This window comes from Cyrtonyx montezumae, unplaced genomic scaffold, assembly GCF_038088225.1.
Source record: "Cyrtonyx montezumae isolate F1298 unplaced genomic scaffold, pur_monq_1.0 scaffold_30, whole genome shotgun sequence".
NCBI classification, from domain to species: Eukaryota; Metazoa; Chordata; class Aves; order Galliformes; family Odontophoridae; genus Cyrtonyx; species Cyrtonyx montezumae.
In genome coordinates, this window is record NW_027072035.1 from 898,029 (window position 1) to 912,295 (window position 14,267).

The window sequence follows — 14,267 nt, forward strand, 5'->3', positions numbered from 1 at the left end:
AAACAAATATTTGTTGTCCATAAAGGAACCATATCTAGCTTTGAAACAAAACATACAAAATGTATTTTGTTGGGATGTATTTAAATATGGTCTTAATGGCACTTTAGTTTTCTGCTGCAATTGTTCAAGTGAAAAGAAGACTGAATTAATTAAGTTGAAAAATCCTAAGAAGGATTAAGAACTTTCTCAGCCAGGCAATCCTGCAGATAAACACATTTCTTTCTATGTCATATTCACCGAATATCTTGAAGCAGTCCTTTTTGTACATTAAAAAAATGCATATCATTTACATAGTATTAATAAAGAGGTTTGGTTTTTAATTCACATGAAGATTTTGTTCCATGAGTGAATTATTTGAATGCTTTCAATTTGTTAGGTTTAGTTGTAAGTGTGACTATTTTATAGGGTGGTCTGTAATTCTAAGCAACAGCAAAGAACATGGATTTCCTGTAGTTTCAAAAATAGAACAGTTTTACTTTTGAAATTCATTTTTTCCCCGTGCATTTTATTACTTCCTGGGAAAAGAATAAAGGTGGCCAAGTGAGATTGAGCCTAAATAAACATTTCATGAGTTCTGGACTGCATTTGTTTGAACGGAACTGTGTAAGAATGGAATGTGTTAGTATGGATTAAAAAAGGCAATATTAGGGCCTTTTATCTTACAGGCAGAATAGTTTTAAGTTTAAGTGTAAGGCTTCCAAGAAATTTTGCACCAGTTTCAGACTCTACATTAGTCATGACTGTGAATGCTGCTATAATGTCTGGTAGAAGTCAAAAAGAAAGGACTCATTATCCACATACTATAATTAACATCTACCTTAACTTAGCTCATCTTGAAGATGTTGCAAAATCTTACTCATCTTTGTACTTCAGATGTCTAACAACTCATGAGCATAGTACAAAGCAAAGGCAATTACAGTTGGTCCATAAGTTGTGTGTTCCTTTCAGTAAAGCTGTGTCTTTTTGGAATGTTCTAAGGTAACTAAGCCTAATTCAAGTAGTCAGCAATTGCAGCATCTGTCAGTACAGAAATATGTCGTTGACTGAAAAGCACGTGCACCCATCACCTTCCTTTCAGATTTGATGTTAGATGAATACATAAGAACCAAAAGAACCGAAAATAAGAGGAAAAGTGAGGGAGTGGCACTGTGCATACTTTGATTTACATTGGTTTAAATTTGGGGCTCAGAGATATTTTGAAAGCACCAGATCACAATGGCCTCATCTTTATTATTCATGAGGTATCTGGTGGAAAATAGAAACATCTGCATCTGCAACAGGGAAATTAAGATTTCAGACATGAGCGAGGCAAAAATCAGGTTATGATTAAGAAACATCAAGTATGCCCTCAGAGCAGCCAAAAGCACAATTACTGTACTCTAGATTAAGAAAGAACATTGTGAACAATTGTTCACCAAGATGGAAAACAACCCAGTGATAAACACTGCCTTTTAAAAATTCATTGCTGGGGTAAAATCCACAGCTCTGAAAGTAACATGTTAGCAGGAGATTCATAGTGAAATGTGAGTGAAACTAGAAATGATGTGTGCAAGCCTGAGTGCATCCAAACTCAGGAACAAAAAGGATACATCTGCATCTGAATTATATATAATCCTTTGGCTACTATGATCTTAAGCACATAAATCACTAGAAAAGGATTTTTTTGGCAAAGGTTCTTCCCTTAAATTTTGGGCATGAGTCCAGCATATGCAGAAGTCCCTTATAACAAAGATGATTACAAATTACAGAGAGTATTTATTCTCTTTAACAAGATCCTTTAAGCTACCAAATTCTTGTAAAGAGGCCTTTGCAATAAAAGAGGACTGTACAGTTTGTCCACACAAAAACATGCAAGAAATGTTTTAGATAGACATGCCAAAAGTAAGGGCAGTAGTGGGTAAATTGCCAACCTTTCTCAGTCCACGGTATCTCTGGGAGACCTCTCTCAGAAGAAGCTGCATATCTTGAATCCCCAATTTAAGATCCCTAATACACGTGACGTGTCCCCTCCCATTGCTCAGAAACAGATACTGAGCTGATAGTGTGTGCTGTGCTATTCCTAGATTGAGACAAGCCTTGATCTCCTGGTAGGAATGCAGCAGTCATTCCCAGAACTGCTGAGGTAGTTGCCTCATTCCCTCCTTAGCTGTACTTGTGGTTGCTCATACTGGTAAGCAGTGTACCTCTAGAAATGGAATTAGTGGGTTGTTCGTTAGCTAGCTCCTCTGAATGTTTTAAGACAAAAGAATTGTGGGGAAAATCTGATCGCAGTATGGTCAGAAAAAAGATCCTGTTTATTATTTTTTACCAGATGAAGACTGCAGTAATTCATGAATTTTACTTTAAGACAGCTATACTTCCATTTCCAATTTTTTCTGGATATGGTATCAAGGTGCTATTTGTATATCACATTATGCATAAGTAGGTTGATTGTTTTGCAGACTTGTGAATCATTTCAACCCTTTCTCTCTGAGCCTTTTAGGTCACTTAACTAACATTAATAAGAATGGTTATAAGCATGATCATGAATCATGAATGTCACTCAAGTTTCCTCTTTCTCAGAACTTTTTATTTAATTAATGCACATTTTTGTGTTCTGATGGATTGTGGTCTACATGTATATACATAATGAGAAAAACTGTACACACCTCAGCTGAGGTAGACACCAAATCCAGAGTGCAAGCTTCTCATGGATTTTTGTTGCTTACTGGTTTCTCTTGCTGTTCATTCAATCCAGGCTCCCCTAGATTGTACATCAAAAGAGAACCGAAAGTGGAAAGCTGTTATTCTTATAGAAAGGCCAATCTGAATGTAAAAGTCATTCTGCTGTTAATCAGTCTGGTAAAATTCCCACAGCCTACCCTCTCTTAGCTCCCTTCTGTGTTCCTTGTGGAGATGCTGACACATATCTTCAGTATAACTCCTGGTACTGTAGTAAACACCCTTCAGGTTAATTTCTCTAATCCATTTAAATAGCAGGAAGCTCAACAGCTGGGGTTCATCATGTCCTAATTTCATGCTGATTCAGTGGTCAGCAGAAAATATGATGATTCCCAGATGCTCACACTTGGTAGACTCAACAGGCTCAAGAGAAATACAAAAGAAACTGGTGGCAGGTGTGTTTCTTCCTGCCATCATAAGGGACATAGAGGAAAAGGACAACGTCATTTCTAAAGAAACTGGTGTTTTTGAGGCTTCCAAATATTAACAGAACCTTTGTTCTCTGATGCTGAGGTCCAGCTGGGGAAATGTGACAATGCATATATTTAACAAATAGCTGCTCACATTATATACATGTATTACAGTATTTGTTTTGATTCCTTAATAAAATCTAAACCCTCTTTTTAGTAATACTAGCATCACAATATTCTGGTCACAGCAGACAATGAGTTTATTCAAACTGAAGTTTGAATAATGCTGTTGTAAACTGGCAGCCCTCACAAAACAATACACTGAAGATCGATGACAACCAAATGAATCAGAGGACATGGAGAGCAGACAGATTGTCTAGATACAGAGGTGGAGATAAACTTGCTTGGGTCAATAGCACTTGTTAAAGATTAAAGGATGCAGCATTTGTGTGCCTAAGAACACATGTTCATGGTGATTCCATGCTCTGTGCTTAACTCATCAAGGAGCAAGTCAAGGATTTCCTGTTCCAAAGTTAGCAAATTATTCTTATACAAAGTAGAACAGCTGAAGCAAGAAAGTTTCCATGATCCTGGTAACATCACAGGTGTTTGGCAGGGATATAGAGGACTGCTTTGAGAATCAGGCTTAAGTGAGGTATGGGGTAAATAACTCCCAAGGATGGTACTTCGCAAAGAAATAGTTTAGATGATGGTATATTTTGAGTAGTTCTATATAGATAGGATACAAATAATAAAAAAGAGAAGATGGCTCACCTTCAGGATGTCAAGGCTCACAGGGGACTCCACGTGAGAGGGATCTCTGAGAAGAGGTCCTTCCCTGGTGGCGGTCAGCCCTTAAGTGGGGTTTGGGAGAGGTGGAGCCAGGCTCCACCCCTTCCAATCACACAGGTATATCACCTCCACCTGTGCCCCCATGGCTGACTTGGTGCTCACCTCAGGTGACCAATCAGTGGTTCAGGCCATGATTCAGCAGTTCCCATACACTCCATCCCTTCACAACATGAACCAATGATCAAGTAACCATAAGGTGAGCTCCCCTTGATACAGAGACCCAATACATCGCGATGCTTACATAATTGCCCATCACGACACATGTTGATGTAATCAGAGATGAGTGATGATTGGCATATCAGTTGAACTCTTCTTTGGGCCAGTGCTCGGTAGTATCTACTGGAAGCATGCAATCACACAGTGCAGGTCCACCTTATGTGTCATCAGTCCCAGTCAGACCATCACCAGATGCTGCACATGGTCTTACAGCAACTCTGGAACACTGCAGCATTGTTTGGTTCCTTCTGGCGACTCACAGACTTATGGGGAGTAATATAAGTGTTTTAGAGGTACCAAGACGGGAAGATCCGCTCTCCAGGGTAAGATACAGGCCGTATTCCTGTCTTGGGTTAACACTTCAGCTTGTACAGGAGCATGCCCTGGCCGCCTGTACCAAACTCTTTGACCCGATGTCTGTGGCTGTATGACTATATCAGGCACCAAAGGGGGTGTCCTGATCTGCCACAGAGACATGATAGGGGTCCCCTTAGCAATAAAGGCTGGAGAGTTAACCATTATTTCAGAAGGCCATGTACCAATTACCAGAGGGGCTACTGAACCCCCCACCTCCAATAATCTCCCCCTACCCAAGGTGCAAGTAGGCCACACCATCATGGTCCTACCTGCACCTTCCAGGGTCATTTTATTTTATTGGTACCTGGTTTTAGGTCCTCAGGGGCAGGGAGCAGAAGATTGTTCTCATGGTCAATCTGAGGTCTCACTTCATTATCGATGCCCGTAATTTGGATCCTAACATGAAGGCCCATGTTGTCTGTAACATTTCCAAGGCACTGGGTCTGCCGTCTCTAGGTCTTTCATTCAGGTCCCTCAGGGTCTCGTGGAGTCTTTGTCCACCCCTTCAGGGACTGAGAGTCTGTCTTCAGGGCAGCCTTGAGAATACCATTGTATCATTCCATAAGGCCTGCCCCCGTTGGGTTATATGGCAGGTGGAATTGCCACTCAATATTATTTTCTTCTGCACCGCATTGTATCACTGCACCCATAAAATGACTTCCTTGTTGCTCTCGATGACTTACAGTATCCCGTAGGCAGCCATCAGCCTTGTGAGTGCCTTTATAGTGTATGCCTGGTTGGCTTTTGGTACTGGATAGGCCTGCATTAGTCCACTCATGGTGTCGACACAGGTTAGGGCATATCTCACCCCCTCAGACCGAGGGAGGGGCCCAATATAATCAACCTGCCACCTCTGTAGAGGATTGTGTCCTCTAGCAAGATGGGCTGTAGTTTCAGGCAACAACCTCGGTCTTAGAGCAGGCGTCACAGTTCCAGCATGCTTGAGCGATGTCCGTTAGTTGTACAGACAGTCCCCACGCTTTAGCAGCTGCCCACATAGTCTTCTGCCCAGCATGCCGCAGCTTTTGATGTAGCCAGTGAGCGATATTCTCAGATGGTGAGTTCTCAACCCATCTAACTCAGACCAGTGTGTCGGCTTCATCATTTCCTGGTGACTGTAGGGGTTGATGACCAGAAACATGGTAGACACGTACAGTTCTGTCTTTGATTGCATTCCATATGTCTAACCATATATCTTTGCCCCAGATCGGTCGGGAGTGGATAGTCCAATCCTGGGTTGCCCACTGCGCAATCCAAAGAGTGAGCCCCCAGTACACAGCCCAACTATCTGTGCAAATATTCAGGATACCATCACCAGGTTCTTTGGTTATAACCATCCACACCGCCCGCAGCTCTGCCCACTGGCTGCTTTGACCATCCCCCTCTTTGAACCATATTGTGTCTGTGGCAGGATGGTATGCTACTGCTCTCCACTTACTTGGGTTGCCCTTGCTGGACACATCCGTGTACCAGGCATCTTCAGGGACAGGATATTTTCCTTCCTGGATGGGACTCTTCCGTGGTGGAGCAACCAAAGTTTGTTTCGGTGCATCACTATGATACGTTACTGGGCCAAGAATCTTCTGCAGCTCTTCTTTCAACGGTGAGGAAGACAGACTACTCCTCTGACTGAGATAGGCGACCCATTGTGCCACCAACTGTGCCTGGGCCACCTTTGTCTTAGGAAGGTGGGGCAGATCTCTGACCCACCCCTGGATTGGCAATGTAGTCTTGACTATAACTTTGGCCGTTTGGGTTATTGGCTCTACCGCTTGTAATGCGGAATAGGCAGCCAATAACTGTTTTTCAATCATACTATATCTTTCCTCTGCTCCATGCCACACCTGAGACCAAAGTCCAATGGGGGTCCGAACAGAACTCTGACGTTGCCACAGGCCCCAGCCATAGCCATCTTGAGTTACGTGAACATCTAGCTCAGCTGGGAGGATAGGATCAAATATACCCAGTGCCTGGGCTTGTTTAATCTCCTGTTTCACCTGTTGGAAAGCATCCTGTTCTGTTCTCCTCCAATCCCATAATTGGCCCTTTTTGGTATGTCTATATAAAGGTCTCAGCAGCTGCACCAAATGACGTATAAAGGAACACCAATATCCCAGTATACCTAGGAATTCCTGTAGCTGCTTTGGTGTTGTAGGGACTGGAAATGCCTGAACCTTATCTACGATGGCATTAGGTAACACTTTGGTCTTTCCTGACCAGACTACCACTAGAAATTTTACGGACAGACCTGGACCTTGCACTTTTTGAGGATTGATAGCCCATCTTCTTTCACTTAGGTAGGCAGCTAATGAAACTGCTGCCTTCCCTTCTGCTTCCAGTGAGTCGGATGTTAACAGGAGGTCATCAATATAGTGGTATAGTTTCACATTGTTCGGTTTTCTCCCATCAGCCAGGTCACGTGCCACCAAATTATGACAGTATGTTGGTGAGTGCACGTACCCCTGTGGCAAGACCTGAAAGGTCCACTGCCTGCCTCCCCACGTAAATGCAAATTGATCTTGTGATTCTTTAGCAATAGGTATGCTAAAAAACACATTTGCTAAATCCAGGACACAGTGGTAGGTTTTAATTTCCCTACTAAGAATGTCCATTAAGGAGGCAATATTGGGTATGGCCGCATGGATGGGCAGCGTGACCTTATTTAGTTCCCTATAATCCACTGTCATTCTCCATGTTCCATCCGACTTCCGTACTGGCCATATGGGGGAATTATATGGGCTGTGTGCAGGTCTTATAATACCTACTTTCTCTAATTCCTCCACCGTCTTTGATATTTCTTCTTGCCCCCCTGGTAATCTATACTGTCTTACATTAGTAATCCGTCGTGGTTTCGGCAAACAAATGGGCTCATGTTTCGCATGGCCCCTCAGTATTGTCCACATTGCCCGGATACTAATGTACCTCTGCCGTAGTCTGAACTCTCCCACAGTCATCTTGAGAGCCAGACCCCATAGAATGTCTATGCTCAGGATGTATTCTGGAACTGGGGTAATCGACACCTTATACTCCCAGGTGGAAGATGCCCAACCCCCAGTTTCAACCATATTTGGGTGACTGGAATAGTCTGTCCCCCAAACCCACCAATCATCACTCTATTACCCTTAAATTTTGTTGGGTCTCCATATATAATTGACGTTTCTGCACCGGTATCCACTAGAGCCATCACCTTCTGCACATTTGTCCTAGACCAGAATATTGTTAATTCTACATAGGGCCACAAGTCACATCTGGAGGCCCTATGGGGACCAGTGTTTTTCGTTAATCCATGAACTTTGCCAGATCCAAATCTTTTGCCACAGGTGGCTCAGACACTGTAGCCCACAACACCTGCTGATGTTTTTTTCTTCTGTTCAGTATTATAAAGTCAGCCAAATTCCAGGTTGTTGTCAGTGTTTCTTGTATAATTCGTACTCCTGATTTTCTGGGAGCACTCTGAAAATTTTGATCATTTTTAAGCTGTTTCCACAGCTGTAACAAAACATGGTTGGGTTGCCCATCAATTTTGGTAAACGCAACCCCAGCCCGTATGAGGTCATTAAACGTAGTCTTCCGGGATACCTGTACGGGGTCTGATCGGGGTATCCGTGGAGCAGGCTTTTTAGTTTTAATAGGGAAGGCCTCAGCGTCTTCCAATACACGAGCATTGCACCTGGTTCTTATGCGCTCCGTCTCCCCTAAGTCTGCCACTAACTGGGCTGCCTGCTGTATGATGGCCTCTGATGCTACCAACAGATTTAGTATGGAAACTAGCATCCCATATAGGTGGGGGGGGGCCTGCTGCAGTATTAAATCTCTCATGCCCGCTGTAAATTTCTCTGTATTGGGGCTTTCAAAAGCATCTGCTTACATAGCCTCCCTCATACCTAATTCTCTGATGTATGTCTGGAGGTCCTCCATAGAGGGCCACAAACCGGTGTTGAGGGGAACATCGGTTTTGTTAGGCCATGTTAGGCGGCATGCTGCCATCAACCAATCTATAATAGAATGGTTTTCATCATTGTAGTGGATGTCTGCATATAACCTTTGCCTCAAGGCTGAGTGTATGGTTATGAACGCTAATTTTGACATTTCTGTCCATTCACTAAAACACTTTCAGCTCCTGCATCCCATAACCTTAGGAGCCATGATGGTATGCTTTCTTGGTTTTTGATGGAATCGTTGTACTAGGTCCATCAACTCATTAGCTGTATATGGACGAGCGGTCACATGGAGGCAGGTTTCATAAGGGGGCCATTGGTCAGGAAGCACCCCTGCTGATCTATCTTGTACCTTCTTTATTTTTTGAGTTATAATAGGCCAAATCTCAAATGGGTCCATCATAGATGGAGTTTCGAGATCTGCCCTAGAGATCTTTTTACCTGCTATATCTAAGTCTGCCTACTCTGATTTTTGGATGTCTTCTACCAATATACTCCGTATTTGTCTTGTGGAGACATTTAGGCCAGGCTTTTTGGTTGTTAATGTACCCAGCTGTTGCTCAAGTTTCTCAATACACTCTCTTAATAAATGGTTTTCAGTTTCCATGTTAACATTTGCAGTATCTAATTTAAGTATGGCCATTACTAGAGGCCAGGCTACTGCAAAGGCAGCTAGCCACGGCTCCTTGGTAAAGAGTATGTCCTTATCTAATCCTAGAAAGTAGTCAGTCAAATAAGTGGGGGAGGGAGAGGCAGTCCCTGGAACCCGTATGGGTCCCTATTTCTCAATAAGGGATGCCATCACATAGTAGGGTGACCCCATGAACCCTGGAATTAGACCAGGGATTGTCTGGTCTAGGGGGCTAGCGTTCTCCCCCCTGGCCCATTTAAGCATAATCCAAATAAAGGTCATGTTGGATAAGTATGGATTATTATCACTAGAGCTGGCTGGCTCGCCAAGTGTGGGGTAAATAACTCCCAAGGATGGTACTTCACAACAAAATAGTATAGATGATGGTATATTTTGAGCAGTTCTATATAGATAGGATACAAATAATACAAAAGAGAGGATGGCTCACCTTCAGGATGTCAAGGCTCACAAGGGACTCCACGTGAGAGGGATCTCTGAGAAGAGATCCTTCCCTGGTGGCGGTCAGCCCTTAAGTGGGGTTTGGGAGAGGTGGAGCCAGGCTCCACCCCTTCCAATCACACAGGTATATCACCATCACCTGTGGCCCCATGGCTGACTTGGTGCTCACCCCAGGTGACCAACCAGTGGTTCAGGCCATGATTCAGCAGTTCCCATACAGTGAGGTCACACTTCTGAGCCGATGTCGTGGCTTTATGATTTTTAGCATTGGTGTTCCACATCATAACATCATGTGGTGTATTAAGAGTTAAAGAGTTAATGCTTCAGCTCTATGGATCATCGATAGTTCCAGGTATCCCTGTCTCAGAAGAGAATTAGAACTACATTCCCTGGAGGACTGTGCAATGCTTTGAATTTTTATGTATTTATGCTCAGAGGGAAAGATAAAAACTGTCTGCGGTCACGGGACACTCTCTTCCCTTTGGGATGGACTCAGCAGTGGGTGCTTGCTGCCATCCGCCTTCAGCATTAGTGTAAGGCCTTCGGTTTATCGGACACTCTCTCTTGCTCATTTTATTTGATTTATTAGCTTTAATTCCAATTATATTGTATTATATTGTGTTATTTTGCTTTCTGATATCTTATTTAGTAAATTAGCTTTCCTCCTCAGATCATTGCCACTGTTTAGTTTCTAGGCCCATCTTCCTTTTCCCCTTTCTCCCTTCCCCTTTCCTGGGGTGTGAGTCTGCAAGTCCCCCGCTCCAATTATCGCGGGACTGGGCCAAACCTGCCCATAAACAGTGGACAGCCAACCATTTTAACTGCAGGGAAAGAGGCTGTTTGTCATCATATTCTTTCTTTTGAAAACACTTATTTTACTTCAGCTATCTCTTGGCTGGTCAGATAGTACACTTGGCTGTGATATTCTTAGTAAGATATTGGTCTTTTACTTAGCTACTTCCTAGATAATCATGTTCTGAATTCCACTGAATAATGCTGTGTATCAAAAATGATGGATCCCAGAGGAATATTCTCTATCCTATTCATGTCTCACAAGCCTGTTGGCTTGCTCATCCTTTGCAAGATATCTTATTAAGCAGTGTGCTTAAAGGGTTCCTAGTTACTCCAGAGAGCACTAGGTATGTGTTCCAACACCTTGTCAATGAATAGTTTTTAATACACAATAAATGAGTAAGAGCACAAAAAAACCCAACTTGTGATTTAAATATATACATGATAAAAGTTGGGATAATTAATTAAGCTATGATTATAAATCATTCCAAGAAAAACCAAGAAAAATAAATGAACCCTTAATGTTCCATGTTATCAGCTGAACTGGAATCATATCCTGTTGTGAGAATTTTTTTCTGCATACAGGGAAATTCTAGTTCTGCAGTACTCATCCTATCATAGCCATTGAACTATAAAGGTCTTCTTCTCTCTCCCTTGCAAAGTATTAGTCACATAAAGTTTTTGTTGTGGTGAGTCCTTCATAGCAGAGGGTGGTATCGTGGTGTGGGTGGATGAGTCAAACTTGGTGGGTAAGCAGATGACTGTTAATTCACACAGAGTAGGAACTCACTCCACAGGGAGAGTAAGAAAAACACACTCTTACAACAGCATGGAGGCTAAGTTTCACAGCATTGCTTTTTCTAATTTCAGCAAGGTACTTAAAGCCCATCTTCTCACTATTCTGGAACATGCTGTGTACCTCTCTTCCTCTCTCCTTCCAGCTCCTTTTCTTGGAATTTACAGATTTCCCCTTGTGCAGAGTTAGAAGAGGGAAAGATATACAGCTTAGCCATTATCTGGGGGAGACACCTGCAGGAGTTGTTTTCTTTTGTTCAAGCTAAATTCTGGATTCCTGAGATTCAGTACCAGCTGAAAATAATTTGTTACATGTGCAGAACAAATCAGTCAGGCATCATGCATAGGTGTAATATCCTAATGAGTTATATCTGGAAGAACAGCGTCCCTTTTAACTTAAGCACTGAAAGTTGCTTTCAAGGCTATTAAATATTTGCATTCAGTTTACTCTAGTCAAAACTAAGGCCACAAAAATGATCAGAGGACTGGAGCACCTCTCCTACAAAGACAGGCTGAAGGAACTAGCTTGTTCAGCCTGGAAAAGAGAGGGTTGTGGGGAGACCACATTGCAGCCTTCCAGTATTGAAAAGGAGTTTATAGGCAGGAGGAAAATCAAAGTTTTACATAGTAGAATGATTTAAAAAAAAAAAAGGAAGGGAAATTTAGATTGGATGTCAGAGGGAAGCTTTTTTCTGAGTTGTGAGGTACTGGAACAGGTTGCCTAGATAGGGTGTGGAAGATGCATCCCTGGAGGTATTTAAGGCCATGTTCGATGGAGCCTTGGGCATTCCGATCTAGTGGCTGACAGCTCTGTCTGTGGGAGGGGGACTGGAATTTGAGGATCCTTGATGTCTGTTCTAACCCTAGCTGTTCTATGATTCTATGCTGTGATAAAACTTTGCTTCAGTTTCCAAGATTCAGTAAGGAACAATCAGACTTACATCCACTGTGTTTCCTTTAAGACCAAGGAAGTGCCCTCTCTGAAATCCTTTTCTTTAGAAACTCAAGCAAAAAGTCTATGTACTGTTTCAAATGGAGAAACCCTATTAACAAAAGACAACATGGGCAAGCTGTGTAACAGAGAGTGGCCATCACTCTCATCAAAAACAAACTGACAAAATTTCATAATGAAGCATGACCTACTGCATTCATAGGATCTGTCAGTAGAAGAATGGCCCTTTTCATCTTGCTATTCTGAAGGGCAGCATCTGTGCTTCGGTCGACCTAGACTTACCCTTGAGATTCTAGTCCTTCCCTTTCTAGCTTGTACCTTTTTTTCTTTTATTTCTTTTCTTTTTTTTTTTTTAACATTTGCCCTGGGCTAGGCACACACTAATCTTTTCAAACATTCTGACCTTGTTTTTATTAAAATGTTTTTAGGAGAGGTAATCTTCATTTCAAACTAGGATAATTATCAAAGCTTGTGTTTCAAATGTGTTTAATTTGTCTTCTTGGGTTTTGTTGTTGTTGTTGTATGTGTGTGTGTATTTTATACTCAGTAATAATAACTTTTAAACAAAGTGTGTTTCTTCTCTTTATTTTGTCCTTTGAAGAGAATTACTAATGTAGCTATTATACATTTCTTGGCATCTATTCATTTGAACTCTACCATGCTGTACATCCTTTTGTGCAGCTGTCACTGTGACACTACCTCTCTGGGCTGTTTCCAGAAACTGGTTAGCATTACCTTTTTCCTTTCAAGAGCTAAGTGGATATGCTGTATTTTGCTCTGACAGCTGGGCCATTTTATTTGAGCCTTATTGGTCTTGATAGCTACCCTTAGGGAATGTCTTTTTCAATTGTTTATTTCCAAAATCTTCTGTCAGTTCAGACTGTGAAACACAAAGGAGAATACTGAAATTGTTGGTAGTGATGCGTCCACATAGGATAACAAATGGTTGGGTCATCATTGTTCTTCGGACATTGCAGTAGACTATTAGTAACCTATTAGTGCTTCAAAGAAAAGGAGAGAAAAAGAAAAGATTGTTTTACTTTTTCTTCTAGCTACACATCTTGTAAAAAAATTTTACTTTTTTTGATATTACTGTAATCTTACTAGCATTCTGCTTTGGTGTTACTTGGGTGTCTGGGATTTTACCAGGCACAGTGGAAGTAATGGCACTGTTCTAAATGGATTTTTGTCCCAGTAATTCATTCATCGAATCATAGAATCATTAAGGTTGGAAAAACCACCAAGATCATCTAGTTCAACATCAGCCTATGCCTGTTACCATTATAAACCATGTCTCTTAGTGTAACATCTACATTACATTTCTTGAAAACCTCCAGGAACAGTGACCCTGTCACCTCCCTGGACATCCTGTTCCAATATCTTACTGCTGTTTCAGAGAAATATTTCTTAATATCCAACCTGAATCTCCCCTGGAACAACTTAAGACCATTCCCTTTAATCCAATCACTAGTTATGTGGGAGAGGAGGCCAAACTCCACCTTACTGCAGCCTCCTTTCATGTAGTTGTGTAGAACAATAAGGTCTCACTTGAGCCTCCTCCTCTCCAGACTAAACAGTTCTGTTTTCCTCAGCTGCTCCTCATAAGACTTGTGCTCCAGACCACTCATCAGCTTCACTGCTATTCTCTGGACATGCTCCAGGGCCTCAATGTCTTTCTTGTAGTGAGGTAGCCAGAACTGAATACAGTACTTGAGGTGCAGCCCAATCAGTGCCAAGTACTGAGGGACAATCACTTCCCTAATCCTTCTGACTACACTATTTCTGATGCAAGCCAGGATGTCATTGGCCTTCTTGGTTACCTGGGCACACTACAATCTCACGTTCAGCCAAGTGACAAGTAATACCCTTCAAGTCTTTTTCCAGCCACTCTGCCCCAGGTCTGTAGCATTGCATGGGGTTGTTGTGAATGAAATTTAGGTCTTGACATGGTTTTGTTAAAGCTCATATAATTGAGCTTAACCCATCAATCCAGCCCATTCATATCACTCTGTAGTGCCTTCCTAGCCCCAGGCAGATCAGCACTTCCTCCCACCTTGATGTCTTCTGCAAACTTACTGAGTGTGCACTCAATCCCCCTTTTCAGCTAGGCAACAAAGATATTATACAGAATGAGCCCCAATACC